At 43.4% G+C, this 26407-nt stretch overlaps 1 protein-coding gene across 1 annotated transcript in view; it reads right to left on the bottom strand.

Annotated features, from left to right (window-relative positions):
* Nucleotides 1-26375, bottom strand: part of ROPN1L (rhophilin associated tail protein 1 like) — a 72256-nt gene extending 45881 nt beyond the window's left edge. The window contains exon 1 of the mRNA XM_089655246.1: nt 26263-26375. The gene's annotated coding sequence lies outside the window, so the exon portion shown is untranslated. The remainder of the gene's footprint in view (nt 1-26262) is intronic.
* Between the last annotated feature and the right edge of the window lie 32 nt (nt 26376-26407).

Here is a 26407-nt window from a genome sequence, read left to right as displayed (position 1 = left end):
CAACACTACTGTGGTCCCTTACATAAAGAGACAAGGGGGGGAGTTGCAGCCGTTCTCTATTACAGGAAGTGGAGTCAGTTATGTTTTGGGCTCACAAAAGTAAAGCCAACATCTCAGAAGCTTATGTCCTCAGAGTCCAGAATATTCTAGCAGACTTTCTTTCCAGAGTCCATTTGGACAACATTGAATGGTCTCTCCATGTAGAAGTTTTTAGATGGATTCTGTCCCTGGGAGTCAGTCCAGAAGTCAATCTGTTTGTCTCCCCAATGCAACAACAAGCTTGAGAGTTAATGTACGAGGGGCCGGTATCTCCAGGCCTTTGGGACAGATGCCCTGACAGATCATTGAAAATTCAGCGGGGCCTGTGCGTTTCCTCCAGCTCCAGTTATCCTCAGGTTTCTACAAAGATTCATAACAGAAGATGTGGAGGTAGTGGCAGTGTTGCCTTATGGGCCAAACAGGCCATGGTTCCACTTGCTAGTACAGCTTAGCTACCGGGGCCCAATGCCCCTTCCCCTCAGCAACTAGGCTCAGACCTCAGAGAAAACCGAGGTTTCCCAAATTGGACCTGCCTCTTGTCCTCAATTCCCTCTCAGGAATGGAGTGGCATGTGCTTGGTCTCTCTCCAATAAAGACCTCTCTATCAAGTCCGCCTTTTTTGTGGCCATCACGTCGGCGTAAAGAGCCTCAGAAATCGGAGCAATTGGTCATAAGGAACCTGTATTAACATTCTTACCAGATCAAGTGGTGCTGTTACCTATGCTTGACTCAAATACCAAGGTAACATCAGTCTTCCATGAGAACCAGGAAATTGTTCATCCAACATTTCGGACTTCTGAGGGTTCCAGCATACACCCATTGGATGTGAGAGAAACTCTAAAGCTGTAACAGCTAGCTACAGCCTCCTTCCGACCGTCTATTTGTTCCCTTTCATGGGAACCAAGAGATGGTTCTGTCAACCTTTAGAGTGCATGAGAGTACTAACATGCATTCTTTAGACATGGGAGATATCGCGCTGTGGCTTAGTTGGCTAAAATGCCTTTCTAGTAAACAGGGGATCCTGAGTTTGCCTCAGCGGAGCCTTTCTTTGGTTTAGTTTCTAGAAGCAGGAGGTTCTAGGAACTGCTCTGAGACTCTGAAGTTATATCTACAAGCTACAGTTTCCTTCAGGCTTTCAGACTGTCTGTTTATTCTCTTGCAAAAGAGAAACATGCCTCATCTAGAACGATGATAGCATGGAGCTAAGGCATGGCTCCTCTGGAGGCGGTAACTGTTCACTCAACAAGAAGTGTGTCTATGTCTTGGGTGGCTTCACAGCAGGTGGCTCCCAATGTATTTATAGGGTGGCCTTGATCAACACCCTTAGGGTTTCTTATTGAGCCTGCTTCTCTATCTTCTGTCGATTTTGGTTTTAAAGTCCTGTCAGTTGATAATGCAAATAAAAAACATTTTGTTTAAGAAACTGCCCACCCATGTGTGTATGGCTAGTTATTTCCTGTACGTATGCTGCCAAGAAAGCAGAAAATTTCCTATCAAATACTTACTGTAATTTTCCTTTCCTGATGGATCCCATGGCAGCAGGACTACCCTCCCAATAGGCTAGTTATGGAAGGTGGCCTCTGGCTCTGAGCATAGATTTATGGGAGAGGGGTCCTATAGGATTTGAGAGGGTGGGGCAGTATGTATGCTGCATGGAGTCCATCAGGAAAGGAAAATTACAATATTTGTTAAGAAATTTTCCGTTTTTGTGCAAACATCTGCTAGCTGAAACGGTGACAGCAGCAAGAGCATCGTTGTAAAGGCATGAGAAAAAAAATCATGACATATGAACATCTTCCAGCAAGTGATTTATACATTGCTTCCTTAGTATATTTAACAAGCTTTGTACATAATTTGTTTACCTTTAGGAAGGAGGACTTTTATGTGATTTTTCTCCTTTTCACTTTGAGAGCTAATTCACACTAGATGTGTTAAGCTGTGTTGATCTGCATTTATCAACCTAGGATCAACAAAAGAGCACAGAGAAAACAATTGTTCTCTGTGTGCCCTGTTCACACCATGCATTGGTGTGTGTAAGTATTATAGTATTTACTACAACATAATTACAGTTGCAAGAAAAAGTATGTGAACCCCTTGGGATTACATGGAGTTTTGCATGAATTGGGCATAAAATGTGCTCTGAACGTCATCTAAGTCACAACAATAGAAGAACACAGTCTGCTGAACATAATACTACACAAACATTAGATGTTGCCATGGTTTAATTGCACATAACATGTAAACATTCACAGTGCAGGGAGGAAAAAGTATGTGAGGCCCTAGCTTAATGACTTCTCCCAGAGCTAATTGGAGCCAGGAGTGAGCCAACCTTGACTCCAATCAGTGTGATGATATTGGATGTGTTGCTGACAGCGGTCCTGCCCTTAAAAAACACACACCTGTTTTGGGTTTACTGGTTTCAAGAAGCACTGTCTGATGTGAACCATGCCTCGCAGAAAAGAGCTCTCAGAAGACCTACGATCAAGAATTGTTGACTTGCATGAAGCTGAAAAGAGTTACAAAAGTATCTCCAAAAGCCTTGATGTTCATGTGTCCACAGTAAGACAGACTGTCTACAAATGGAGAAAGTTTAGCACTGTTGCTACTCTCCCTAGGCGTGGTCGTCCTGTAAAAATGACTGCAAGAGCACAGCGCAGAATGCTGCATGAGGTAAAGAAGAATCCCAGAGTGTCAGCTAAAGACCTACAGAAATCTCTGGCACATGCTAACATTTTTGGTGACACATCTACAATAAGGAAAACATTAAACAAGAATGGAGTACATGGGAGGACACCACAGAGGAAGCCATTGCTGTCCAAAAAGAATATTGCAGCACATTTGAAGTTTGCAAAAGAGCACCTGGATGTTCCACAGCACTACTGGCAAAATATACTGTGGACAGATGAAACCAAGATTGAGTTGTTTGGGAAGAACACACAACACTATGTGTGGAAAAAAAAAGGCACAGCACACCAACATCAAAACCTCATCCCCACTGTAAACATGGTGGAGGGAGCATCATGGTTTGGGGCTGCTTTGCTGCCTCAGGGCCTGGACGGATTGTTGTCATTGATGGGAAAATGAATTCCAGAGTGTATCAAGACATTTTGCAGGAAAACGTACGACCATCTGTCCGCCAACTGAAGCTCCACAGAGGATGGTTGATGCAACAGGACAATGACCCAAAGCATACAAGTAATTCAACAAAACAATGGCTGCAACAGCACAGAATATGCCTTCTGGAGTGGCCCAGTCAGAGTCCTGACCTCAACCTTGAAATGCTGTGGCATGACCTTAAGAGAGCGATTCACACCAGACATCCCAAGAATATTGCTACACTGAAACCGTTTTGTGAAGAGGAGTGGTCCAAAATTACTCCAGATCGTTGTGCAGGTCTGATCTGCAACTACAGGAAACGTTTGGTTGAGGTTATTGCTGCCAAAGGAGGGTCAACCAGTTATTAAGTCCAAAGGTTCACATACTTTTTCCTCCCTGCACTGTGAATGTTTACATGTTATGTGCAATTAAACCATGGCAACATCTAATGTTTGTGTAGTATTATGTTTAGCAGACTGTGTTCTTCTATTGTTGTGACTTAGATGACGTTCAGAGCACATTTTATGCCCAAATCATGCAAAACACCACGTAATCCCAAGGGGTTCACATACTTTTTCTTGCAACTGTACTTTGTTTTTGACAATGTATATTACCTACAGAAGTGTAGGGCTGCAATGGGAGCAAAGTTTTCGCCCTCACTCGCCATCCTATTTATGGGTTGGTGGGAGCGGTCCCACATCTTTGGGGACAGTAATCCATTTAAAGGCCATATCAAAGCTTACTATAGATATATTGATGATCTAATACTGATTTGCAATGGTAAAAATATGCAACCAGACACTTTTTTGGAATATCTGAATAAGAACTGTTGTAATTTGTCCTTTACCGCACAATTTCAGAAATATACTATAGAATTCCTGGATGTATATCTGGTTGGAGAGGAACAGCGAGTAGGTACTAAACTCTATAGGAAGCCACTTTCTGGCAATAGTCTTTTGCTAGCACAGTTGAGTCATCCTGGATATACTATATAAGGGATACCGGAGGAACAGTTCTTGCGGTTACACCGTATATGCCGAAACACTTTGTATTTTGAACGTGAATCACAACTACTGTTCCAACGGTTTATGGAGAGGGGATAGGTGGGCCCTCGATAGACCCTATTTAAATGCTATACACAAAGATAGATCGGAAATGCTTAAAGGTACCAGGAAAAAAACAATTGGATAAATTTAGTTTGCCCTCTCTAGTTCTGTCTTACAGTCCAGAATTCAGACAGGTGAGTAATATTATTAATAGATACTTGCCTATTCTATACATTGATGTCACCTGTATTAAAATTCTAAAAAAAGGGTATCATTATTATTCCTAGAAGGGCACCCTCTTTGGGCAAAACCCTTCTCCTAGCTTTTTTAATCCCACGCCAATGCAATCAACTACTTGGCTTCATTTCGTAGGCAACTTTAGATGTGGTGCCTTAGATCAGGGGTCTCCAAACTGTGGCCCGAGGGCCGGATGTGGCCCTTTGCTACCCTTTATCCGGCCTTTGGGGCACTATTCCTACCACTGAGACCAACAATGGGGCAGTACTTCTTCCATTGAAACCAATGATGGAGCACTACTCTTTCCACTAGAACCAATGATGGTGTACTATTCTTCCCACTAGAACCAATGATGGGGCACTATTCTTCCCACTAATACCAATGGTGGGGCACTACTCATACTGACCATCAACCCAGAGGCCATGTTTATTCTCACTGATGCTAGGGCCAGGACATTTTCTATCCTCACTGGCCCTAATCGGGCCCTCCTAAAGTCTGAAGGACAGTATACTGGCCCTTCGTTTGAAAAGTTTGGAGACCCCTGCCTTATATTGTTTGTCCTGCTCCCACATAGTTATGGGAAATAGTTTTTGTTCCACTTGTAGTGGAAAGACATTCCAAATTAATTTTTTTAAAATTGTAACACCAAATATGTGATCTATTTGATCACTTGTAATATTTGCAATATACAATATGTGGGACGGACAAGCAGGAGATTAAAAGACAAGTTCCATGAACACTTGGGCGATGTGAGGAACAATCGTTCTACAAATGTGTCTAAACACTAATTCCTTACATGAAGGTGATTGCTCAGCGATTGATTTTCAAATGATAGCTAGAGTTAAAACCCCTGCATGGGGAGGTGATGCTTTCCGTCTTTTGGGAAGTGTTCTGGATTTTTCATTTACAGACACGTATCCCTCAAGGGTTAAATACTGATCGGGATGTTACCCATTTCTATGAGTAACATTCATTTTGATGCATTAATATTATTCTTATTTTGAGTTTTTTTGGCAAGCCCACCTCTCTGTCTCCACAGGATGTACTGAAAGTGATCCGTTATTCTATTGTAGTACATATCAGACTTTTTGGTACGGTATTAACTAAAAGGTTGTTACTTTCCTGCTTTTCCTTTTTGTGTTTTTAGTGATGTGTTTTTTTTTTTAATTTTTTCAGTTACTTTGATGTTTTTATCATTTCTGTTTCTGGAAAGAAGTTAAACCTCAAACTCCAATCAGCTGTGATTCACTATTTAAGCTGTTCTCTGACAGGTGAAACTTAGTAATGACTAAGCACGTGTTCGTGTAAAACACATTTACTGTTTTTCTGTCTAGTCTTGGAGCTGTAATGTTTTTATCACATCGTTTGTGAAGATTCCAATAAAGGATTTTAATTCTGCTACACTGTTGATAGTGAGGCCAACCTTTGTTCTTTGGCACTGACATAAAAATGCAGCATGACTGCATTTCTATGCAGAACAACAAACATCACTGCAACACATTACGTTGAATGAATTGTCTTTTGTTCATTCTTAATACAATAAAAAAGTAAACAGCGTGATGCATTTTATCCATGCGTTGTACTGTGGGTATGCATTAAGGGGACCATAACGCGCACCTACTGATGATAATTGTCCCTAAGTGCTAACAACGGTGTAAAATTCATGAAGCAGTTCCCTACCTATAGGCTGATGCATAAGATTTGGTACAAAACGAAACAACTTCAGGGTGTTAAAGGATATACCTGCTTTAGTACTCTCTGGCACAATCCCATGTACCCCGAGCTGGCTAAGCTTCAATATGTATCTAAGAGGCAGGAGTATGGCACCATCCATGTGAAGCAGGTTTTTGAAAATAGCAATTTGTTACCCTTTGCAGACTTGCAATCTAAATTTAATCTCCCTGTGCAGATGCATTTCTATTATCTACAGTTAAGACATGCGGTAATGGCCCAGTGCTTTTCTCCTGACTTCTGCCTCTCCCCTACCCCCATTTTTCGATGGATGCAACAGGTTCCCTCCACTAAGGGCTTTATCTCGAATTGCTACCAACACATCCTGGGACCCTATTTTGATTATTACCCTTGTAGGGCTCGAGAGCAGTGAGTGCCAGATGTGGGGGAACTGCCTGGAGAACAATGGGAGGAGGCTGTGGAGGCGGTTTGCTGCAGTTCTTTGAATGTGTCGCAGCGCCTCTCACAGTTGTACATACTGCTTAGAGTACATTACACCCCCTTTAAACTGCATAGGATGGGTTTACTGACTGACCCCCTTTGTCCTAGGTGTTGAAAGGACCACGGGGACCTGATTCATATGCTGTGGCGCTGCCCCACGCTTCACAGATACTGGTTTGGAGTGCTGAGTATTATTAACCAGGCCTATCAAATTCAGTTATCATTGGACCCTTTGTCTTATATTTTGGGTATTTTAGATCTATTGATTCCTGATGTGTTTGTTAAGGAGGCGGTAGCGAGAACCCTGTTCCAGGCCCGAAAGGCAATGTTGTTGCACTGGGAGAGCCCTTTGTTCCCATCTATGCAGGACTGGCTTAACAACATTCATACCACCCTGCGTTATGAGGAGCTAATATACCAACATAGAGGATGCCCGGGTAAATTTAACAACATATGGGATGGCTGGCTTTCGATTCCTGGCCTGGCTCCAGTGGAGTTGGTGCTGCTTCATTTGTTAGGATATGGTTAGGCTTCTTAGTGGAGGGGTTGTCTCTCTAGGACAGTTCCAATTTCATATGGAATATGAATTATCATAATACTGCTCTAGTCATGATATTTTTATTGGTTTTTGCCTTGTCTACTTACTAAAGAAATGCGGAGGTGTTGTTGTACGGTCTGCTGCTTACTACTTAGCTAGTCTGGCTGAAAAAAGACAAAAGTCCATCCAGTTCAACCAATAAAAAAAAAGTTATAATCCTACACCCACAATTGATTCAGAGGAAGGCAAAAAAAAACCCTGCAAAGCTTGATGCAATTTGCTCTTGCAGGGGAAAAAAATTCCTTCCTGATCCCCCGAGAAGCAATCGGATATTCCCTGGATTAACTTTACCTATAAATGTTAGTAACCAGTTATATTCTGTGTATCCAAGAAAGAATCCAGGCCTTTTTTAAAGCAATCCACTGAGCTGGCCAGAACCAACTCTTGAGGGAGTCTATTCCACATTTTCACAGCTCTCACTATGTGATAGTTGGATAGATTGGCGTACAGAGTTCCAGAGGATGGGGAGGCTCTGGAGAAGTCCTGAAGATGAGAATGGGAGGAGGAGACAAGGGAGCTAGAGAGTAGGAGATCATGGGAGGAGGACAGGATGGTTTGGGTGATACTTGAAGACAAGATTGGTGATGTAATTTGGGGCACAGTTATAAATAGCTTTATATGTTATTGTTTGTTAATGTTTTGAATTTTATTCTATGCATAGTTAGTCTGGCTGTAAAAAGACAAAGTCCATCCAGTTCAACCATTAAAAAAAAAAAAAAAAAAAGTTATAATCCTACACCCACAGTTGATCCAGAGGAAGGCAAAAAAAACCCAAGCAAAGCATGATCCAATTTGCTCCTGCAGGGGATAAAATTCGTTCCTGATCCCCTGAGAGGCAATATTTCCTGGATCAACTTTACCTATAAATGTTAGTATCCAGTTATATTTTGTTCATCCAAGAAAGAATCCAGGCCTTTTTTAAAGCAATCCACTGAGCTGGCCAGAACCAACTCTTGAGGGAGTCTATTCCACATTTTCACAGCTCTCACTATGTGATAGTTGGATAGATTGGCGTACAGAGTTCCAGAGGATGGGGAGGCTCTGGAGAAGTCCTGAAGATGAGAATGGGAGGAGGAGACAAGGGAGCTAGAGAGTAGGAGATCATGGGAGGAGGACAGGATGGTTTGGGTGATACTTGAAGACAAGATTGGTGATGTAATTTGGGGCACAGTTATAAATAGCTTTATATGTTATTGTTTGTTAATGTTTTGAATTTTATTCGTTGCATAGTTAGTCTGGCTGTAAAAAGACAAAGTCCATCCAGTTCAACCATTAAAAAAAAAAAAAAAAAAAAGTTATAATCCTACACCCACAGTTGATCCAGAGGAAGGCAAAAAAACCCCAAGCAAAGCATGATCCAATTTGCTCCTGCAGGGGATAAAATTCGTTCCTGATCCCCTGAGAGGAAATATTTCCTGGATCAACTTTACCTATAAATGTTAGTATCCAGTTATATTTTGTGCATCCAAGAAAGAATCCAGGCCTTTTTTAAAGCAATCCACTGAGCTGGCCAGAACCAACTCTTGAGGAAGTCTATTCCACATTTTCACAGCTCTCACTGTGAAGAAACCTTTCCTTGTTTGGAGAATAAATTTCTGTTCCTCCAGATGTAAAAAGTGCTCCCTTGTCCTCTGTGATGACCTCAGGGTGAATAGCTCTACACCGAGTTCACTATATGAACCACTGATGTATTTATACATGTTGATCATATCCCCCCTAATCTCCTCTTCTCAAGAGAGAATAAATTCAATTCCTCTAATCTTTCCTCATAGCTGAGCTCCTCCATGCCTCTTATCAGTTTGGTTGCCCTTCTCTGTACTTTCTCCAGTTCCCCAATGTTCTTTTTGTGAATTGGTGCCCAAAATTGAACTGCATATTCCAGATAAGGTCTTACTAATGATTTGTACCGGGGTAATATGATATCTCTCTCTCTGGAGTCTATACCTCTTTTAATACAAGAGAGGATTTTGCTCGCTTTAGAAACCGCAGCTTGGCATTGCATGCCATTATTAAGCTTGTGATCTACCAGAACTCCCAGATCCTTCTCCACCATTGATTCCCCCAGTTGTACTCCCCCCTAGTATGTATGATGCATGCATATTCTTAGCCCCCAAGTGCATAACCTTACATTTATCAACATTAAATCTCATTTGCCACATAGTTGCCCAATTAAACAGTGCATTGAGGTCGGCTTGTAAATTGAAGACATCCTGTAAGGACGTTATTCCACTGCACAGCTTGGTGTCGTCTGCAAAAACTGAAATGGGATTAATAATCCCAGACCCTATATCATTTATAAATATATTAAAAAGTAAGAGTCCCAACATTGTACCTTGGGGTACACCACTGACAACCCTACACCATGCAGAGTATGAATCATTAACCACTACTCTATGAATACGATCTTTTAGCCAGTTTTCTATCCATTTACATACAGATTTTTCTAAGCCTGTAGACTTTACCTTACACATTAGCCATGTGGGGGGAACTGTGTCAAATGCTTTTGCAAAATCCAAGTATACCATGTCCACCACCACCCCTCTGTCCAAGGTTTTGCTCACCTCCTCATAAAAAGAAATCAGATTTGTTTGACAACTTCTGTCTTTCATGAAAGTAGTTGCTATATACAATATTTGTCAGATTTTTCTGAATTGCTGATTACCATCTTTATTGTATGCTGTTTCGTGACACAGACATTTTGGAAATGGTACCTAAGTTTTGTTCAATAAACTCTTTTCTGATTTAAAATACAAAATTCCTGAAGCAGAAGAAGACAAAATTTCATCCTTCCCACTGAAAAGATGATCCTCACCGTGAGTGTATGCAAAACTGTTGCTCCCCAACCATAAAAATGCAGTAGAATCCAGTGGGGAGCCTCAAGGCAGTGGGCTTAGGGGGCACTGGCAGGTTGTACAGGGCCAATGACTTCTAATTAAGGTCCAGCACAATGGGCTGTCTACTACTGCAATATCAATCTCTGCACTGTGCTACTGAATTGTGGTAGGGGTTCTATGTACCCATACACATTTCATTGATGGAGTCTACTGCTAGCACGCTTCCTGACAGAGGTGTGCTGTCAGCTATGCACTTGTGATTTGAGTTCAGTGATTGTGATGCACATGCACTTGTGATTTGCACTTTAGCCACAGTGCTGGAAGTGATATCAGTGGGCTCTGTCACTGGTCAAGGCTGAACAGTGACACTGATGGCAGAAGATAGCTTTAGCTTTTCTGTTAGCCTCCATAAAAAGAGGGATCAGCAGTGTCAGATCTGGAGGAGGAGATCATTGAGTTGGGAGTCTGATAGGCAAAATATACCTCTGCTGGAAGCTAATGGCAACATTAGCATGGTCCCCTGGTACGTTCTGAATGCAAACCTCTCCTCCATCTTATACCACTTCCATCCTACCGACCTTTTGCCGTCTCCAGAACTTTCCTGCTACCCATCTCCCCCCCGACCATATTTCCACTGCCTCTGTGCCATGCACCTCTCACCATCCCACAGGTCACAGCACCTACCTTCCACCATAACCACTTTCCCCCACACTCAAACCCCCCTCCTTTCCCTGTGGTGGGAGGATGCAGTTTGGCATCTTTGCCCTGGGCATAGGATAACCTTGTCTCGCAACTGTCAGCAAAGATTTAAGAAAAAAACACACTTTTTTTGATACATTATACAATAAACCAGTTTCTTTATATTTTTTAACTGAAAGCTTAGTACCATGAAAAAGGCAAATCTCTGGGTCTTTTGAGATATTAACCTCTGTAATTTTCTGAATCAGGCATACTATTTTCCCCCAATACTCTTGGATTTTAGGACACTCCCACCATATGTGATACATTGTACCTCTACCTCCACATCTGTGCCAGCATAAGGATGAATTGTCTCCACTTTATTTGTGTACTACACTCGGTGTAATGTACCATCTTGACAAATATTTATAATTCATTCCACCTCCTTCATAATTACATTCTCATGAATTAGACTATACATTTTCCTTTGCTTTTCCACATCTATTGTTACTCCTAAGTCCCTTTCCCATTTCTCTATAAATGATGGCCTTATATCCGTAATTATTTCAGTGAGGATCTTATATATTTTAGAAATCCCATGTTTCCCATCACCCCGTGTATCTAATAAGTGCTCAAAAGGGTTCCAATCCTCTCTTGTTCTCAATGGCCTTGGCAACTTCCCTATAAAATGTTTCAATTGAAAATAACGCCACTCGTCCATTCTCATAAATATTTCACTCTTATTTTTTAATTCCTTAAGTGAACCCATTTTCGCTCTCACCACTTTGTCTCTTAATTACATCTTTCTTCTTTATCCACTTTCCTGTGATACTTTCTTTACCTGGAGGAAAAAACTCTGTGGATCCTAAAGGCATTAACAGTGAATTAAACTCCCACCCCATCTGTTTGTGTAAGACATACCAAACTCTTAAAACATTTAGTGTGAACAAACTTGTGCTATCTGCTAATCCTCTATACTGTGGAGGTAACCATACAATTCTACTTAAATTAGTATAACTTAGTGTATTTTCTATTTTTACCCAACTTTTCCCATGTGTACTATGTGTCCAATCAAAAATTCTCGCCAATATTACCGAATTATAATATCTTTTCAAGTTCGGTACTCCCAGTCCGCCTTTCTCTTTATTTCTACTTAAAATTTCATGACTTATTCTAGGTTTTTTATTCCTCTAAAAAAATTTTAACATTTTTTTAATTATTCTAAAGTATGCTTCTGGTAGTTTAATTGGTATAATTTGAAATTTATATAACATTTTTGGAACAATTACCATTTTAATCAAGTTTATATGACCTATCCATGAGAGTTCCCCCACCCAATTTCCTTAGTTCATCCTTGATTTCATTTAACAATGGGATATAATTTTATTTAGATAAATTCTTGGAGGGTACAGTTAATTTTATACCTAGTGTGACAGTGTGGCGATCTGTCACCCTGGATTCTCAACAAGGCAGGTTGAGGGGCTCCAGGGTAAAGGTTTGATATGGAGGAAAGTGGCTTTTCACTTTCCTCCTTTGTTTGTAAGGTCCATTTTGGGATCTGGAGCCTGGAGATTTCGAAGCGATTTGGGAGGGATGAAATCTCCAATCCTGGGACCAGATGTATAGGGAATAGGCCAGGAGACTGATTGCACAGGTGTGTTCAGGCCTTTAGATAGAGTCAGGACCAGGGTTCTGGGCTCCACCCCGGCAGATAGGAGTCAGGAGGGCTCCACCTAGAAGACAGGAGTCAGGTGGGCTCCACCTGGAAGACAGGAGTCAGGTGGGCTTCACCTAGGAGAGGTGAAAGCCAAAAGCAGCAAGGGGCTGCTAGAGACTAGCTGTGTGCTAGTGGCCAGCTGTGTGCAAGAGCCATAATTCTTGAAGAAGTCTGCAGGAGGCAGACATCAAGCTGAGTGTAAGCCAGGAGGCTGAATCGTTGTTTTGTTTGATGGTGGATACCCCTGCGTGGGAAGCTTTATGTTATGGGACATTTGTTTAAATAAAATTGGGCAAAAGGGCCCTTAAAGAAGCGAGTCGCTGTGTGCTTTAAATGAAAAGCTCTACCACTTTGAAGCGAGTTCCCACATATGGTGGTGGATGCAGTGGGCAGAATTGGAGATCCTGGCAATTGAAGTAAGTTCATCAGTTATATGAACTGTTTGGTGCATAAGTCTGCACTATCTGTGTGTGCAGGTGAGGAGAACCTGCTAGAGAAAAGGACCTTGCCTTAAAGAGACAGTGTTCCATGGTGTTGCTGAACTGTGTAACGCACTGCTGTGTGCATGACTGCAAAGATGAGGCGGTCAAAACAGAAAAAGGAGGCAATGTTTGCTGAAGCAAGAGCAATGTGTCACGGCTTGAAAGAGGGTCCAGCAGAGAGAAGCCTATGCTATGTGCAAGGAGAGGGGCTGACCAGAGGCCAGGACCAAGAGTGAAGGCCCATAGCAACACAGAGGAGGCCACTCGGGCTGTCTGTGTACAGGGGGCTATGTCGTACAAGGATCATGGCAAGTGGCATCAAGAGGAGCCAATACAGCGTGTTAGCCAGCGAAGTTCTGCTTGGAGAGTGCAATCTCCCATGGCGACCGGAGAAAAAATATTGCCTAGAAGGAGGAGCTGCATTGGAGATGTGGTTCAGTATCCCAATAAAGAGAAGTGTAGAAATATACCCTGCGTGGAATGTGGTCAGTGGGGGCATGGGATCTTTTACTGTCCCAGACTCTGGAATACCGCTGATACTGCGCAAATGTCTACAACTGCAACTCCAGAGTCTTGTTTTAAAATGTTGGCAGCCACCTCTGGCAACAGGGAGGAAGTTCCTGTTGGGCCTGCAGGGGGTGCCAGAGAGTCCATGGAGCCTATGATGGCGTCTGTTACTTCACCTTGGGGCAAGGGGAAAGTGCAGTTGAGGATGCGTTTATGAGACGACGCACTCAAATGAAGATGGCGACACCTACTACTGTGGTGGGTAAGACTGTGTGTGATAAAGCCATGGCTGGGACTGTCATGTTGAGAAGGACTGGTTATGAGACTGTCCATTCTGATGTAGGAGTGACCCCAGTTAGTTGGGTCACTGAATGTGCTTTTGAGAATGACTTTTCCCTGTGCAGTGCCTTGTACAGTGGGGAGGTAGGAATTAACGTAAAACCTGTGCATGGTTCTCAAAAAAAAAGTGATGTCAATAATGTGTGCCAGTTACAGGTTGGTAGTAGGCTAGTACAGCCCACAAGAGCTAAAAATGCTAATGATGTTGTTGATGAGAAATGTACTGCTGTTGGGAAAACCCTGAGCTCTTGCAGTGCAAAAGCTGTAATTAAAGATGGGTAATTTCCCATAGCAACTGGTGGTAAGGCAGCACAGGTGTCCTTAGACATCTCCAGGGGAGCCGGAGGTTGCCCGGGACAACTGCGATGTCACTCTGGAGCAGAGTGGAACTGCACCTTGTCATAGGAGTGTGTTGGTGCAGCCTAATAATACTGAAAGTGTTTAGGTGAACAATGGGTTAATGCAGCGTGGCAAAAATGCAAATGTATGTGTAATTCAGGAAGCACCACCAGAGCAAAGTGGTGGATGTGAGGTATTGCAACCTGCAGTGGGAAAACAGGTGTTACCTAAGTTTGACATGATCCAGAGTGATTTGTGCAAGGGATCTACAACTAAGCCCGTCTATTCTTATGTGTCTCCTTGGGCGGATGGTTCGGTGCTAAGGAGCACTGGTGAATTGAGCACATATACAATGGATTGGGATAGTTGGGGTAAAAGGCTAATCTCGTTGATAGATGAGGTTTTTATGCAAAAAAATAAGGTGGACACTGTTTCTGCTGTGCCAGCAGGAGGATCTATAGAACAGCCTATAGATAAGGGCGTATATACAGCAGAGACTTTGTCTGTGACCCACAAAAGTGTGGTTGGCATGGAATGTCAAAATGATGTTGTCATTGGGAATGATCAGGGGCAGCTTGTGGATGCTGAGTCTGAGATGTTGAGAGTGAGCCCAGCACATGGCAGCACTCTGGTGGAGCACCAGGCTGCGGTTATCTTCAGCTTGGAGGAGGTCCCTTTAAAAATTTCAACTTCTCAAGTCTCAGCAGGTGAGTCTCTCAGCGTTCCCAGTGCCCTAAATATGGTCAGGAAGGTCTTAGGTTTAGAGTCAAGTAGTTGGGTTGTAACCAAAGTATTAAAGGAGATGCTTGAACTTTGGAATGTACAACCAATGTATACTGGGGTGTCTCCTCCACAGTCGGATGGTCTGGTACTACGGAGTACCACTAGGTGGAGCACCGAATGGCTGGCTGTACAGATCAAAGGAAAACAAGAAAGTTGTTTGTTTCAGAATTTGTTGATGGTGTTAAAAGTTGTATCAGGGTATGCTGCTGGACTACCTGTCAATGTATTTGAGAGAAGTTTTGGAGTATTGGAAAATGAGTCAAAGGTTTCACCTCCTAACAGCCAGGTGGGAAGCATTTCTGCTGCTATGGTCCAGGATGGTGCTGGTCAGCTGTCAGTTAAGGGTGTGTTTACTGCACCATTGGACAAACCACATGAGATGGAAGGGCCGAGCATGGGCAAGGGGACAGCAGAGATCCTGACCAGGGCTCAAACGGATGTGCATAAGGAAATCAGGGTCATTGGGCCAAAAAGAGGTTTATGTAGCAGGTCTGATAAGACACCTGAAATACAGGGAGAAATGGTATATGAAAACTGGCAAAATGGATCAAAAGAGAGCTCATCTGTACAGGGTTTGGATACAGATCCAAGTGGTGTAGGAAAAGTTAAAATGGTTGGACAGCTGCTTGCAGATTGCATGACACCGGGTGAAGTGGCATTTTGTGAGGTTCACGTGGGTGATGGATGCCCTATGGCAGGGGTGGCCAACCTGCGGCTCTCCAGCTGCTGCAGGACTACAAGTTCCATCATGCCTCTGCAAGTCAGTTACTTCCCATCTTTGCAATGCCTCATGGGAAATGTAGTTCCACAACAGCTGGAGAGCCACAGGTTAGCCACCCCTGCCCTATGGTGTGTGTGCCCTCTGCAGACACTGTCCTAACAAATGCTGGAAAAGATATTGAAAGGTGTAATATTGACTGGAATATAACTGTTCATGGTAAACTGAATGCTGTGGTAATGAGTCATGCAGCTTTGATAGCTAAAGGTACAAGAAATCAGGGGGGTGGTCCTGGTACAAATACAGTAGAAATAGTTCCCCTACAGCCTTGGGACAGTAATACTGAGAGAGGTATTAGGAAACCTGATCACCTGAAGCAAAGGGGCAGAAAGGTCGGTAGAAAGGCCAGGGGGACCCCATTAGGATTTCAAGAGAGAAAGTGTTTATGGAAGTGCACCCGGAAAAAGAGTAGGCAAGGTCTGATTAGAGCCCATAGCAGAGTGACAATGGGGCTTGGGGAGAGACACCAAAGGAATCATTGGGTAGAGTTCCCCTTTAGGAAAGGTATGGTCAGACCAGATTGGACCCCTGTAAGTGAGAGCTGGCACAGAGGTGCCAGAAGATATATGTTGTGTGTTCTGCCCCCTACGGGGTCAAAACAAAGGGGGGGGGATATGTGACAGTGTGGCAATCTGTCACCCTGGATTCTCAACAAGGCAGGTTGAGGGGCTCCAGGGTAAAGGTTTGATATAGAGGAAAGTGGCTTTTCACTTTCCTCCTTTGTTTGTAAGGTCCATTTTGGGATCTGGAGATTTTGAAGCGATTTGGGAGGGATGAAATCTCCAAACCTGGGACCAGGTGTTGGAATAGGCCAGGAGACTGATTGCACAGGTGTGTTCAAGCCTTTAGATAGAGTCAGGACCAGGGTTCTGGGCTCCACCCCGGCAGATAGGAGTCAGGAGGGCTCCACCTGGAAGACAGGAGTCAGGTGGGCTTCACCTAGGAGAGGTGGAAGCCAAAAGCAGCAAGGGGCTGCTAGAGACTAGCTGTGTGCTAGTGGCCAGGTGTGTGCAAGAGCCATAATTCTTGAAGTCTGCAGGAGACAGACATCAAGCTGAGTGTAAGCCAGAAGGCTGAATCGTTGTTTTGTTTGATGGTGGATACCCCTGCGTGGGAAGCTTTATGTTATGGGACATTTGTTTAAATAAAATTGGGCAAAAAGGCCCTTAAAGAAGCGAGTCGCTGTGTGCTTTAAATGAAAAGCTCTACCACTTTGAAGCGAGTTCCCACACTAGATATTTTAATTCTTTTTCTCTCCAAACAAGGGAAAATTCCTCCTGTAACATGTTTTTCTATTTGGAAGATTTATATTTAAAATCCCTGTTTTAGTTGGATTAATTTTTAAATTTGACATCTCCCCATATTCTTTCAATGATTTCATTAAATTTGGCAATGTTATCCTTGGGTTTCCCACATAGAACAGCATGCCATCTGCATAAGCTGCCACCTTATACTCTGTATCTCCTATCCAAATTCCTTTTTATATCTATATTATTTCTTATTTTAGCCAAAAGAGATTCCAGTGATAAAACGTATAGCAGTGGAGACAAAGGGCATCCCTGTCTGCATCACAAAATACTCTAATTCTCCATTAACCATGATTGCTGCAGAGGGTTGACTATATCATTTCCTTATCCACTCTCTCATTCTGGGTCCCATCCCCAGTACTTCCAATGTATCCAGCATATATCCCCAACCTACTCTATCAAATGCCTTTTCAGCATCAATAGAGTACCACCGCAGGGATTTTCTCTTTCCTACTTTTTCGTATGAGAAACAGAGATCTCAATCCGTTATCTCTACCCTCTCTCCCTGGGACAAAGCCTACTTGGTCAATATGTATCCATTTCGGCATTAGGTCTTTCAACCTATTTGCCAGAACTTTTGTATATAGTTTGGTATCTGTGTTTAATAAGGAAATCGGTCTGTAACTTGAACAGTGAGTATCATCTTTACCTTCCTTATGTATGAGAACTACATGGGCTTGTAGGGATTCCCTCCTCATTTCCATCTCTCCTCCCAATACATTCATATATATCCTCAGTTTGGGTACTAATAATTCTTTATATTTTTTATAGTATCTCACTGTGTATCCATCGGGTCCTGGACTTTTCCCAGCTATAGTGCTTTTTAATGCTAAGTGTATTTCTTCCTGTGTTATTGCTAATTCAAGGGATTTTAATTGTTCATCGCTTAATTGCTGTAATCCCGCCTTTTTTAAGTATGTCTGTCTTTTTTTCTATTTTTCCTACATCATCTTTACTTATGGAACTGTGGAGGATAATATTATATAGCTTATTATAATATTCTTTAAACACTTTAGCTATATCTTTAGTTGAATACACTAGTTCTCCTTTGTGATCTCTTATTTTCTCTATTTAGTTCCTAGATTTTTTTTTTTCTCTACGCCCTCATTAAATACTTTCCTGGCCTGTCTCCCCATCTGTATCTCTCACTTATCATTTTATTGAACACTCTTTTCTTCTTCCAGAAATGTATTTAACTCTTCTTTTTATTTATTACCCTCTGCATAATCTCTTTTGTTACTCTATGTTTATGTATCTACTCTAACTCACTGAGTTCACTAAGAAGCGAATTTATTTTTTCTCTTCATTCCCTCTTATTCTTTGCTCCACTCGCTATCAGGATTCCTCTAATATAGGCTTTATGAGCCTCCCACACCGTAGCTACAGACACTCCCCCAGAATAATTTTCCTCAAATTGCTCTTTTTTATTTTTTTGATCCATCTCTGGATCCTGGAGAAGTGTCTCATTTAACCTCCATAATTTCCCCCCAATCAGCTCATTTCCCCATAATAATTGCTTGTGACAGGAGTATGATCCGATATTGACATCACTTCTATTTTTACTTTGACCAGAGACTCTATAAGTCGATGGTCCAACAATATATAATCAAATCTTGAGTACATCTCATGAGCATGAGAATAAAACATATAGTGTCTGTCCTTCATGTGCTTAATTCTCCATATATCTACAAGTTGGCATTGGTATATCATTTTTTTTCAAGGATTTCAGAGATCTACTACCTTCTCTCTACACAGGAGACGTCATATCCATCTGAGGATCCATGCAAAGATTAAAATCACCTGCCACAATTAAACCTCCTTTTTTGAAATCCATTAATTTCCTCAGAGTATTTTTTAGGAATACCTCCAGTTTCTTATTCGGGCAATAAATATTTGCTAATGTGCAATCTATTTCCTGTCATTTTCCCTTCAAAAACAGAAATCTCCCTTTCGGATCTACCAATCTGTCTTCCAACTTAAACCTTATATTTTTTGCAAAACCTATTGCCACTCCCTTGGCACGTTTAATTGGGAAATCTGCATAAAACCACATTGGATAATATCTGGAATTTAGTTTCACATTTGTTTCTTGCACCAAATGAGTCTCCTGTAAAAAAAAACTACTGAGGAAAATCTATGCTGAATTTCTTTGAGAATCCTAAATTTCTTCCCAGGGCTGTTTAACCCTTTACCATTATAGGTCACAAAGTAAATATCTTCCATTCTTCCCTTCTTCTCCTCTCCACACCTCTACCTTCCCCCATCTCTTCTCTCCTCCTTTCTCCTCCATATCTTCCCCTTTGTTCTCTAGGATTTCTCCACACTGATGTTTCTCCTACTATTTTGCAGAGTCTTAGACTACCTACTCTCTCCCCATACTCTCCTCCCGCCCGCCCACCCTTCCATCCCTCCTCCCATCCCCCTCCCTTTTTAATAATAATAATTTGCCTATAAATCATTTGTGGTCCTAATCCCACTCTTGATTCCACTTTAAGGTGAAGCTCTGAGCATGCTCACCCTAACCCATTTGCACTCCCCCAGCGTCTGTCCAGGTTAGCCAAAAAGAGGAAGAAGAAAAGAAAAAAAAAAAAAGAGAGAGAGGAGAAAAGAAGAGAGAGTGGGGGGAGAGAGGGAGGAGAAAGGGAAGGACAACAGAGGGAATGGAGGGGAAAGAGAGAAAAAAAAAAAAAACAACTTCAACTCCCCCCTCTCCTCCTCCACCCACTCCCAATATATCCTCCTCCCCTCCCATTACCCCCCTCAAGTTCCCCCCCGGACCACCTACCACCTCTCACTCTCTATATTCCACATCTCTTCCTCCTCATCACCCCACCCAGGGATATCTATGTATTGCAACTCAAGTCTCTCACAGAAGTCTCTCAATTCTTCAGGAAACTTTAGTCTTGCAGAGCACCCATTTTTCTAACCGATTAAACATGCTGGGAACCCCCAGCTATATCGAATGTTCTGCTTCCTCATTTGTTCTAGTAATGGCTTCAGGGTTCTCTTTCTTAACAGTGTCTCTGCAGCAAGATCAGAAAAGATCTGTATATTTATTTCCCCATATTTTATAACTACTCTTCCTTTCATCCTCTTCCAGATCTCTTCTTTGTCCTGGTAATGATGGAATTGTACAATGACATCTCTTGGGTTTCCTTTCCTCCTTTCCTGATGAATTCCCCCAATTCTATACACCCCATCAATTTTATAGGGTTCTGTAGCAGCTCTATCCATTATTGTGTCCAACATTTTCTCTATTGTTTCCTTCAAATCTTCTCCTTGAGAGATCTCTGGAAAGCCTGGTATCCTTAAGTTGCATCTTCTATCTCTATTCTCCTGATCTTCTAATGTATATAGCAGATTTCTATATTCTTTTTTAATTTCCACCGTCTGTTTTCCCAAGGACTGAATTACTTGGGCATGTTTATTTATTTTTTCTTCTGTCTCTTCCACTCTAGATAGCACCTGCCCCAGATCTTTATGTAATTTCGCCATCTCCTGTTTTATAGATTTTTCCAATCCTTTACACATTCCTGAAATTTCAGATTTAGTTGGCAAATGTGTGTCTTGTTCTTCTAAATTCTCCAGTGAACCTATTTTCTCAGTATCTACTTCTTCTAAATTTTGACTAATATTAGGTAGTCCCAAGGATGGTCTAGAGCTCTCTCCAATACTATTTTCCATCAGACACTTTCAATTTATTCCAATTTGACTCTCAGGAATCCGTTTTTACTGCCCGGGAATATATTTTTTTATTGAACTTGATTAGGGGGCCTTTGACCCACCTCCCTTTTGTTACTTTGTTTTTCATTTCGATTTATATCTGATTATATTAGGGTTTCAAATTTCCACTCCTCCGACAAAATATTTTTCTCCTCTCGTCTTCACCTCCTCTCCTCCCTTATATCCTCCTCTCTCCCGCCTCCCTCATTAACCCCTTACAGGAACAGAAAATGCTTTTCAAATCATCTCTCTTTTATTTTTCCTTTCATCCGTTTGGGTACAAGACCCTTAGTAGTCTCCATAGTGACCCCAATATCCATCCCCACAACTTTGTCCATCAATTTTTTTTACTTCATTTTCCATTTAACTCTTAAAATGTGTCACATTCTTGTGTGTCATTCTTGATGTGTCAAAATTTTCTGCCGCTCTCGCTCACCTATTTAGCTCTTACTTCATTCACTTCTGGGGGAAGGTGGTGTCCAACATATTCGCCAGAAAAGAAAGGGGGTTGCAAAAATATGGACCTTCCAGTTCAGTATGCTTTCCAACTTTGGGGTTCTCAACATGTGACTCCCTTTGGGTTCGGCAATGCACAGTATCAGAGAGAGATTCAATTTATGGGGGGTGACAGAGACCGAAGCTGCATGTTATCTCTTATACCATCCGGCATCTCTCTCCTCTCCACACTCCTCTGCAGCTGGTCACGTGACCGCTCGGCGTCCTCCAGATTCCGACTTCCAGGGCTCTCCTCCTCGATCTCAACCCGCTCCACCGCTCCCCCTGCACACCGGGATATGAGGTAGACAGACCGGAGGGGACTGCAGCTACCGCAGATAAGTCCCCCTCATCCCTCTTGGACTTTGGCCATCTGGAGGTAACGCTGGAGGAGCCGGGTGTCGGGAGATCTCACCACGATCTCCCAATCAGCGCTATGCTCAGGCTCCTCCCCCTGAACGCAGCCAGGTTTGTAATGACCCCCCCCCCCAGACCAACTTTTTCAGGCGTCCCTGCTTACTGATCCGACTTTATGTGCCGACAGAACTCCGCTTGTTTTTCCATGATAATGTACCCACAGCCTCGTCTGCGGCCACGTTCTGGGCAGCTCATAAAGCGAACATCAGAGGAAAATTGATCCAGTTGGCTGCTACGGTAAAACGAGCCAGAGATCAGGTAATCAAACAACAGGAAGAGAAGCTTAATGACCTGTTACAGACCCAAAAGCATAATCCCCATACTGACCTCTGACAGCAAATTAACTCGGCTCGCCTTTCCCTTAACACTAGTTTGACTAAAGCCGAAAAACGTATGCGCTTGTCCAGACATAAATATTATTATTTGGGGGACAAACCAAACACTCTCCTGGCTCTCAATCTAAACCTTTTAATCCGGCCCTGCCTAAATTGCATACATGTAATGGGACCCCAACTCAGAACCCCCAAGTCATTATCCAGGAATTTTTTGAATTTTCTGAAAAATTGTATGCTATGCCAGGATCATTTATGATCCTCTTAGAAGATACATTCTTTCGGAGCCTTCCACTACCTAGCTTAAAACGGGCATATACATAACTGATGGATTCAGATTTTATGGACGCTGAAATATTAGCAGCAATTAAATCCTTAAACTCAATCAAAGCACTGGGCCTGGATGGATTTTCCGGGATTTATTATAGAAAGTTTGTGGATATTCTGATTCCTCACCTTTGTTCATACTTTAATGAGCTGCAGAGGGGAGACCCAGCTGCCGCCACATGAGAATCACACGATGATACAAGTAATCCCTAAACCAGACAAAGACCATTGAGATTGTTCAAATTACGGCCCGATATTGATTAATGTAGACTTGAAGATCATGACAAAGGTCTTGGCGAACCGGCTTAATACTTTTCCATCCCGTTATATACACCCGAAACAAGTAGGGTTTGTCCCAGGCAGACAGGCACCGGACCAAAGGAGGAGACTCAGATATCATTTCGGCGATTCATTCTGATTGGGATAAACAAGGCCAGAGAAAAGGTATGTTTCTGTCTTAGAGTTACAAAAAGCTTCTGATTCCCTGTCTTGGGATTACCTTTTTTATGTCCTAAAAAAGTTTGGGTTTGGTTCCAAATTTTTTACTTTGCTAAGCGCACTCTATAGGAGACCTACAGCTCATCTCCAGATAAAGGGTTACAGCTCCCCTCGTTTAGTAATAGGCAGAGGAACACGTCAGGCATGTCCCCTGTCTCCCCTGCTGTCCATTTTAGCAGTAGAACCTTTAGCCATCAGAATTCAAGAAAATAATGATATCCAGGGTATCCCCTTGTTAGAGCCTGGGATTGAACCTTGGCCTTCTGCGGTGAGAGGCAATGTTTCTTCTCACTGAGCCACCTGGAATGCTGGACAGCTCCCTTGACAATTCTTTGGATGATCCTGCCTTGGCCCAGTTTGTCTTGAACCTTGAACTCCTTGCTCCTCCCATGAACTTTCTATAAAAGCCATGTCCATACACTTCCTCCTTGCCAGATTATTGTGCCTTCCCAGCCAATATCCTGCTTACCGTTCCTGCTGCTGTCTACATCTTCGTTACCGACCTTTGGCATGCTACTGACTACGATTCTGCCTCATCCTATCTACTACCATTTGTGACCGACCCTTGGCTTGTGACTGACTCCGCTTCTGTTTGATCCCTAATCTGTTTGATCCGCTTTTGGTTTCCAGCTTGTTCATTCCCTGGTGGGGTGATCCTGAGATCTACGACCTGGTATTAGCACGCAGCCAAATCCATCTCCACCATTAGGAGCTCTGGGGAAAACCGGTTAATGCTTAGACCCCGCACCTCAGGTAAGCCTGCATCATTCCCAGGGTGATCCGCTGGTGTGCCAACCCTGCTGGTTTCAGGTAAGCCTTACACTGCTGTAGCAACTGGTCTCTGAACCTGACCCAGACCGTGACACCCCTGTAGGGGAATGATAAACAAATGTGCGTTATTCGCAGACGATATGTTGCTGCTTCTCTCCTCCCCAGTTACCTCTATTCCTAACTTAGTCCTTCTCCTTGATCTTTGGTCTTTGCATTAATCAGCACAAATCTCAAGCAATGAACATCTCCCTGGACGAGGGTACAGTCCAGGCCCCCCAAAGCTCCCTTTCATTTAAATGGCAACCGGTTGCTGTTCCCTATTTAGGAATAAAGTTAACTCCGAATTTTCAAACCCTGTACAAACAGACTTTCCCCCACTATATAAAACACTCTCAGAAGATATGGCACGTTGGTCAATTAACCCCCCATCATGGTTCAGCAGGCTGCACTCGCTCAAAATGAATGTGTAACCTAGATTGTTATACCTTTTTAGGATGCTTCCAGTGCCTATAAATATATCGGACCTAAAGAAGTTTCAACGTTCAGTATCTGTGTACATCTGGGGCAACAAGAGACCTAGGGTGAACAAAAATCCCTTCATACCCCTAGGCTACAAGGGGGATTGGGGGTCCCGGATTTGCTGTGTTATTATCACGCAACTCAGATAGCATCCCTGCTCACTGACCATACGAAACACAGCCACCCCATTTGGATGCGGCTTGAAGCTTCAATCATACCCACAACCCCAGTCTCCCATTTGCTATGGCTCCCATCCAAAGCTTGTCCTCCACTTCTATGCCCCACTTTATCATTCATAATGAATATGCGGGATAGGTTATCCCCAAGACATTCGTTTTGATCAGCCCAGGAGGGAAGGAGGGACAGCTGCCCTGTGCACAGCAAAGCAGGGAGGGCAGAGAAAAGCCACAGGGCAGAAAAAACAATTTTATGGCATGCATTAAGAGTGGGGGAATGCAGTTCTGTATTCTTGCCCTGGGCACTAAATTAACCTGTCCCTGTACTGATCAGATTGTATAGGGCAGCCTTTCTCAATCAGGGTGCCCAGGCACCCTGGGGTGCCTTGAGGTTTCACCAGAGGTGCCTTGGCAAAATGTCTAAAAATTTCCCAAAACTTGTACACAAGCCAGCGAGTGGAACAATCCTGCCTTTTAATTATACAAAGTCACAGGTTTTCATTGTGCACCATTACGACCTTATACACGTCTGTCCTGACAACCAATGACATCATCAGGTGATAAGGAGGATGTCAGCTGCCTGCACAGAATCCTAGTTTGACCCTCTCCTGCCCTTCTCTATCAGTGCTGGGGGTCGCATTAGCTCAGTGATGGATAAAAACTGAGAGAGAAGAGAAACATGGGAATACTAGTCTGTACCAGTGTGCAAAGTGTGTTTGTTTTGGAAGAATAAATCCCCTCTAATGTTGGGTGTCCTACATATGTGGATGTTGCTGCGTTATATAAAACTATTAGAATAGCTTTTCACATTTTAGAATGGGGTGCCTCAGGACTGTCCATGATTGTAAAGGGTGCCTCAGGACTGTCCATGATTGTAAAGGGTGCCTCGGGACTGTCCATGATTGTAAAGGGTGCCCTCGGAACTGTCCATGATTGTAAAGGGTGCCCTCGGGACTGTCCATGATTGTAAAGGGTGCCCTCGGGACTGTCCATCGTTGTAAAGGGTGCCCTCGGGACTGTCCATCGTTGTAAAGGGTGCCCTCGGGACTGTCCATCGTTGTAAAGGGTGCCCTCGGGACTGTCCATCGTTTGTAAAGAGTGCCCTCGGGACTATCCATCATTGTAAAGGGTGCCTCGGGACTATCCATCATTGTAAAGGGTGCCTCGGGACTGTCCACCATTGTAAAGGGTGCCCTCGGGACTGTCCACCATTGTAAAGGGTGCCCTCGGGACTGTCCATCGTTGTAAAGGGTGCCCTCGGGACTGTCCACCATTGTAAAGGGTGCCCTCGGGACTGTCCACCATTGTAAAGGGTGCCCTCGGGACTGTCCACCATTGTAAAGGGTGCCCTCGGGACTGTCCACCATTGTAAAGGGTGCCCTCGGGACTGTCCACCATTGTAAAGGGTGCCCTCGGGACTGTCCACCATTGTAAAGGGTGCCCTCGGGACTGTCCATCGTTGTAAAGGGTGCCCTCGGGACTGTCCACGATTGTAAAGGGTGCCCTCGGGACTGTCCATCGTTGTAAAGGGTGCCCTCGGGACTGTCCATTGTTGTAAAGGGTGCCCTCGGGACTGTCCATCGTTGTAAAGGGTGCCCTCGGGACTGTCCATTGTTGTAAAGGGTGCCCTCGGGACTGTCCACCATTGTAAAGGGTGCCCTCGGGACTGTCCATCGTTGTAAAGGGTGCCTTGACTGAGAAAAGGTTGATAAACACTGGTATAGTGTATGGTTCACAATAGCCAATAGCAGGGGCGGACTGACCATTTGGAAACTCAGGCACTGCCCGAGGGCCCGGGGTCAGTAGGGGGCCCCATGAGATGCCCCTGGTACCTTTTTCATAGGGTTTTTTGAGTTTGGGCAAGGACCCAGGGGCCCCATGATCCCCTATTGTCCGGGGGCCCCATGAGTCGTCAGTCCGCCCCTGGCCAATAGTCACATCAATATCAACAGCTTTCTGCAAGCCAGTTCAAATCATGACATGTAACACCCCACTGCGAGAAATGGTCGATTAAAAAAAATTCGCTGAGCCCGCTGCGCTCCTTTCTCCTACCTGTAGCCGTCCTCCTCAGTCCCCCGTAATAAACGTGGAAATACTATGGCTTTAGGAGGCGTTCTAGTCTCTATGCAACTATTTCCATAGCAACATGGACGCGCCAACCGTACGTAAGAACACGTGAGGCGTGAAACAAGCCACG

Source organism: Staurois parvus, unplaced genomic scaffold, assembly GCF_062004578.1.
Source record: "Staurois parvus isolate SC_StPar_1 unplaced genomic scaffold, SC_StPar_1.0 ptg000829l, whole genome shotgun sequence".
NCBI lineage: Eukaryota > Metazoa > Chordata > Amphibia > Anura > Ranidae > Staurois > Staurois parvus.
The sequence above is the reverse complement of the archived record's forward strand: the minus strand, read 5'-3'. Positions and strand labels throughout refer to the sequence as shown.